Source organism: Martes martes, assembly GCF_963455335.1.
Source record: "Martes martes genome assembly, chromosome: 2".
Lineage (NCBI taxonomy): Eukaryota > Metazoa > Chordata > Mammalia > Carnivora > Mustelidae > Martes > Martes martes.
In genome coordinates this window covers 99,050,534-99,056,897 of record NC_137889.1, presented here as the reverse complement: position 1 = coordinate 99,056,897, position 6,364 = coordinate 99,050,534, and the positions used below count along the sequence as shown (strand labels likewise).

The window sequence follows — 6,364 nt, the reverse complement described above, 5'->3', positions numbered from 1 at the left end:
CCTTTGGTTTCCATCCACTTTTTTCCCCTTAGTAGTCTGTGTATGTTTTCCTTTGTCTATGATGTTGCAGTGTTGAAAATGAGAATTCTAATTTCATTCTGATCCCTTCCCTTTATAAGCAACTTATTCTGTCTCTTCCATAAGAATTTTTTGGTTATGTCCAGATATATGCCATTTCTCATTAATACCGACTCAATCTTTGTCCTTCTAATCTGAAGACTCAGGTCTTATTCTGAGGATTCCTTTCCTTTTCTTTCTTAACTTCCTCCAATGCCCCAATTATCTTTTCTGCTTTTAGAATGTCTATTATTAAAAAAAGAAAGAATGCCTATTATTTGTATATTCATTCTTCTGGATCTATCTCTAGGTCTCTTATCTGTTCCTCTACATTTCTGTGTTTTTATGTTTTTTTTTTTTTTTTTTGTTCTCTGTTTTTACATATTTCTTCCATTGGTCTCAAGCTCATTTGGGTCGCAACAATTACTAACCTTTCTTTCAATTAATCTATGTAATTGTTCAGCTGGGAAGTCATATGTTTAGCTTCAGAATCTCTTTCCTGTGCTATACTTAACCATCTCAAGTGCTCTTATTTTACTAGCTGTCATCTGTCTCTGCTAGCACCTATAGAAAGTGGTCTGAATTCTATTTATTTTGAAAGACCTTCCTCTCTCTGAATGTCATCTTAGATGATTACCTACATGTATTAAATCTATTATATAGATGTATTATATCTTTATTTGTTAGCTTACTGGGGTTAGGTGGCACCCCACTGGTGCCTTCAGTGATAGAAATCTTGGAAGTCATGGAAGATGATGACTATCTCATGTGGAAGGAAGCCCTCATCCTATTTTCCCTACTGGAACATTCATAGAACCCAAGCCTTTACCTGTACCTGGCTGCCCAGAGACCTCAGAAATGGTTTCACTCAGGAAAGTAAGATGTATTAAAGTTGGTAGTTGAGGGGAAAGAGGTCACCTTTAAGTTCCTATAATCCTAGATTCCTGTGTAAGACTCATTCTTTCAATTAACTTCTTAAAGACCATCCTATTTCACTGAAATTCCTGGAAATTCAATTTAATTTAATAAACATTTATTGAGCATCTTTTTACATATGTAAGAATCATAATGAGAGTACAGTGGGGTAAAAGGATATTATCAGCTGATTATCCATTTTCTTCCTCCTATCCCTTTTTAAGTCTTTTTTTTTTAAAGATTTTATTTATTTATTTGTCAGAGAGAGAGAGAGAGAGAGAGAGAGAGTGAGCACAGGCAGACAGAGTGGCAGAGGGAGAAGCAGGCTCCCCGCGGAGCAAGGACCCCGATGTGGGACTCGATCCCAGGACGCTGGGATCATGACCTGAGCTGAAGGCAGCCGCTTAACCAACTGAGCCACCCAGGCCTCCCAACCTCCTATCCCTTTTTAAAAAAAGATTTATTTTTTAAGAGTGTTTTTAGTTTTACAACAAATCTGCAATGAAGGTATAGAGATTTTCCATATGCACCCTTCCCCCATACATGTTAACCTCTCCAATTATTAACATCATTCACCAGAATATTACTTTTTTTTTTTAACTGAGGATGAATCTACATTGACACATTATAATTGCCCAAAGTCCATAGTTTACATTAGGATTCATTCTTGGTGCATATACTATGGATTTGGGCAAAGGTAAAATGAAATACAGCCATCATTATAATTTTATACAGAGTATTTTTATTGTGCTAAAAATCCTGTGCTCCACCTGTTCATCTCTTCTTCCTACTCCACAACTGGTAGTAGCTGATCGTTTGTCTCCATAGTTTGCCTTTTCCAGAATCATACAGTATGTGGGCTTTTTCAGAATGGCCATTCAGAACGGCCATATGCATTTAAGTTTCTTTTATGTTTCTCGTGGCTTGATAGCTCATGTTTTTTTAGTGCTGGATAACATTCCAACATGCTTGCATGTACTGCAAAATATCCACTCACCTACTGAAAGATGTCTTGCTTGCTTCCAAGATTTGACAATTAAGAATAAAGCTGCTCTAGGCTCTTCACCCAGAGACTTCTGCTCTGTTGCACCACCCATGGTGCTACCTTGGAGAGCCATGGCCTCTTTTCATTTGGTCCTCATCCAACTTTAGGTTTCTTTCATCAAATCAGATAACCTCACTCAAGCCTGTGGCCTTGTCTGGGAGGCAGCAAGAGAAGGAGCCAAAATAGTTGCTCTTCCAGAATGCTTTAATTCTTAAATTTGGTATGAAATATTTTCCTGAATATGCGGAGAAAATACCTGGTGAATCCACACAGAAGCTTTCTGAAGTAGCAAAAGAGTGCAGCATATATCTCATTGGAGGTTCCATTCTTTTTTTTTTTTTTAAAGATTTTATTTATTTGACAGAGGTCACAAGTAGGCAGAGAGGCAGGCAGAGAGAGAGGAAGGGAAGCAGGCCCCCTGCTGAGCAGAGAGCCCGATGCAGGGCTCGATCCCATGACCCTGAGATCATGACCTGAGCCGAAGGCAGAGGCTCAACCCACTGAGCCACCCAGGCGCCCCTGGAGGTTCCATTCTTGAAGAGGATGCTGGGAGATTATTTAACACCTGTGCTGTGTTTAGGCCTGATGGAACTTTACAGGTAGAGCACAGAAAGCTCCATCTGTTTGACATCGATGTTTCTGGGAAAATTACATTACAAGAATCTAAAACATTGAGTCCTGGTGATAGTTTTTCCAAAACTGATGCTCCTTGCTGCAGAGTAGGCCTGGGCATCTGCTATGACACTGCTTTGTAGAGCTTGTGTAAATCTACATAGAGGGACTGGCAGCTGTTAGTCTATCCTGGAGCTTTTAATTTGACTTCTGGACCAGCCCACTGGGACAGACCTGAAAAAGCTGGCTGAAATATGCCATTAAGTCCCCATTTTTAGCCAGAAATGATCAGACCTGTATGCGGTGGACGCAAGAAAGCTCTAAGGTTTAGGCTTCTAACATGTCATGAAACAGGATAATAACATTTCCTCAATTTAAAGAACTTCCTGTTGAATTCTTTACAGTTTTTTTTTTTTTTAAATTTTTTAGAAACGTTAGCCTTTTCCCTTCCTGGGAACTCTCTATTGAGATGATGGAGCATCAGCACACCGTATCTTTCACATCACATTGAACAGTTAAAAAGGACCCCCTGCTACCCCTTCCCCCACCGAAAAATAAAGCTGCTATAAAATCAGTGTGTAGGTTTTTATGTGGACATTAATTTTCAACTCCTTTGGGGAAATACCAAGGAGCATGATTGCTGGACTGTATGGTGAGTATGTTTAATTTTGTAAGAAAACTCCCAAACTGTCTTTCAAGGTGCTGTATCATTTTGGATTCTCACTAGCAATGGTCCTATTACTCTACATCCTTGTCAGTATTTGGTATTGTCAGTACCCTGGATTTTGGCCATTCTAATAGGTGTGTAGTGATATGATGGTTAATTTTATGTGCCAAATTGACAGGCCCATAGAATGTTTAGAAAGCTGGTAAAACATTGTTTCTGGGTTTGTCTGTGGTGTGTTTCTAGAAGACATTAGCATTTGATTCAGTAGACTGCCCTCATCAATGTGGGCAGGCATCACTCAATCCATAGGGGGAATGAATAGGAGGAATGAATGGAACAAAAATAAAGGGAAGGGTACATTTTCTCTCTTGAGCTGAGACAGCCATCTTCTCCTGCCCTTGGACATCTGAACCCCTTATTCATGGACCTTCAGACTCTGGGACTTACACCAGTGGCCCCCAGTTTTCAGGCCTCTACCCTTGAACTGGGAGTTATACCATTGACTTCCTTGGTTCTCAGGCCTTTGGACATGTACTGAATTATATCATCAGATTTCTTGGTTCTCTAACTTGCAGATTGGAGACTTGGGACTTCTCAGCCTCCATAACTGTATGGGCCAATTCCTGCAATAATTTTCTTTCTCTCTCTCTCTCTCTCTATATATATATATCTCATTGGTTTTGTTTCTCTGGAGAAACCAACATAAGTAGTATCTTTTTGTTTTATTTCGCATTTCCCTGATGATATATGATGTTGAGCATCTTGCCATGTGCTTACTAGCCATCTATAGATCTTCTTTGATGAGGTATTTAGGTCTCTTGTCCTTTTTTTAAATTGGGTTGCTTGTTTTTTTACTGTTGAGTTTTAAGAGTCTTTGCATATTTTGAGTAATAGTGCTTTATCAGATGTGTCTTTCACAAATATTTTCTCCCAGTCTGTGGCTTATCTTCTACTTCTCTTGACCCAGTATGTTTTCACTTAGACATATGATCTTATACGTCTTCATATTAATAATTGGTACTTTAGTATAGATGTGCTTACTAGTATGGATATATGCTTAATATACTCTAACAAGTGGAAAACTCTGATTCTTGGTACCACATCTGAAAAGCTGGCTCCTTTAATTCCCAAACTTTTCCTCTTGGTCTCCTTCTATCTGATAGAACAATACTTCTTTTTTTTTTTTTTTTGGTAACATTTTTATTTATTTACTTGACAGCAAGAGAGCAAAGGCAGGGGAAGCAGCAGAGGAAGAGAGAGAAGCAGGGAGCCAGATGTGGGGCTTGATCCCATGATGCTGGGATCATGACCTGAGCTGAAGGCAGATTCTTAACTGACTGAGCCACCCAGGTGACCCTCAGAGCAATACTTCAAAAAACATTTTTTTTAATTATTTATTTTTGTCAGAGAGAGAGAGAGAAAGTGCACAAGCAGGGGGAGTGGCAGGCAGAGGGAGAAGCAGGCTCTTTGAGAAAGAAGCCCAATGTGGAACTTGATCCTAAAACCCTGGGATCAAGAGCTGAGCAGATGGCAGACACTTAACTGCTGAGCTATTCAGAACAATACTTTTTAAAAAAGACTTTATTTTTTAAGTAATCTCTACATGCAACGTAAGGCTCGAACCCACAACCACGAGATCAAGAGTTACATGCTCCACTGACAGCCAGCCAGGCACCCCAGAACAATACTTCTTAAAAAAGCAACAAAAACTATCAGCAAATGTGGATTTCTGTGACCACATTTAGGAGACAAATAATTAATATAAGCATGGTTCATTTTTTTTTCTCAAGGAGAAGCCAGTACTCCTTTGTTGTTTCAGAACATTTACAAATTTTGGTTTTCTCATTAAATTTAAAGTACTAACCTGGTATCAAAAGTAATATTACTTTGTTGGTGTTTCATTTTATATTTCACTATCTTTTAAAAAATATTCAACAAACATTAAAAATGTACTCTTTAAAATGTGCTGCCTAAATGCTGTAATTAAAAAATGAAGTTCCCTAAAGTTTAACATTCATAGATAAGAAGTGAAGGAAGGCATTTCTAGGCAGAGATAAAGTCTTGAACAAAAGTACAGAAATGAAAAGGGCAAGGTTTGTGTGAATGTTATGTAACTTGTGTGAATGGGGCATGCAGGAAGATACAGAAATGGAAAAGTGGATTGGCTTGTTTGAAACACCCAGTGCCAAACTTACACAGTAGCAATAAATTTCTGAGCATGGGAGTGACATTTTCAAAACGGTACTTAGGAAGATTAACCTAACTACAGTGTCTGGGATAACTTGTAAGAGACAAGTTACCAAAGGGATTCCGGTTGAGATGTTAGAATACACCAAATCAGTAGGGTTGAGAACATCATCAAAATGACAGCAAGAATGCGGTGAGGGGTAGATTTCAGAAAGATCACAGGTGGAAACAACGGAACTGGCAACTGTTTAGATGTGGGAGAAAAGAAAAAAAGTAGTAGTCTAAGAGGTTTTAAGCCTGATGTATGGGAAGATATTGCTCTTCTGAACAGAAATAGGAGATTAGGAGTATGATGAGGTCTTCAGAGAAAAAAATGAATTAAGGTTTGAGAATATTTAACTTGAAGTGATGGTGGATCACTTACATTTAAATATTGAGCAGATACTTGGAAATACCTGAATCTCAAAGGCGATACATGGTTTGACAATGAACGATTGCCCATGGGCAAAGAGAGAGGATGGGAGAGAAATAAAAATGAGAGAAAAACAAAAATTAGAGGAGACAGTAGATGCCGTTAAGGGACAGTATAATGAGAACCTGGAACGTATGGTACCTTGGACACAAAGGGAAAGGAAGCTTTCCCAAATAGACAATTGAAGAAAAAACTGAGTGGTGTTTCTCTTTTACACAGACTCCCTGCTCCTTAATAATAGAACCTGATACCCAGAGATGGGCTATGTTTTCCAGCCTCTTTTATAGCTATGCGTGCCTGCTGACATAGTTTGGGCCAATGAAATGTAAGCATGTATTTTCTATGTGTTACTTCTCAGAAGTCTCCTTGAAGAGGAGGGGGGCTATACTTTTGTTTTCTCTTCCTGCTG

General features: G+C 38.7%; 1 pseudogene across 1 annotated transcript; it reads left to right on the top strand.

The window, feature by feature from the left end:
• Positions 1-2,067: 2,067 nt before the first annotated feature.
• LOC308338310 (omega-amidase NIT2-like) lies at positions 2,068-2,880 on the top strand (annotated as a pseudogene). The gene is made up of 2 exons: positions 2,068-2,336; positions 2,543-2,880. The product of its transcript is annotated as an omega-amidase NIT2-like (transcript).
• Positions 2,881-6,364: the final 3,484 nt, after the last annotated feature.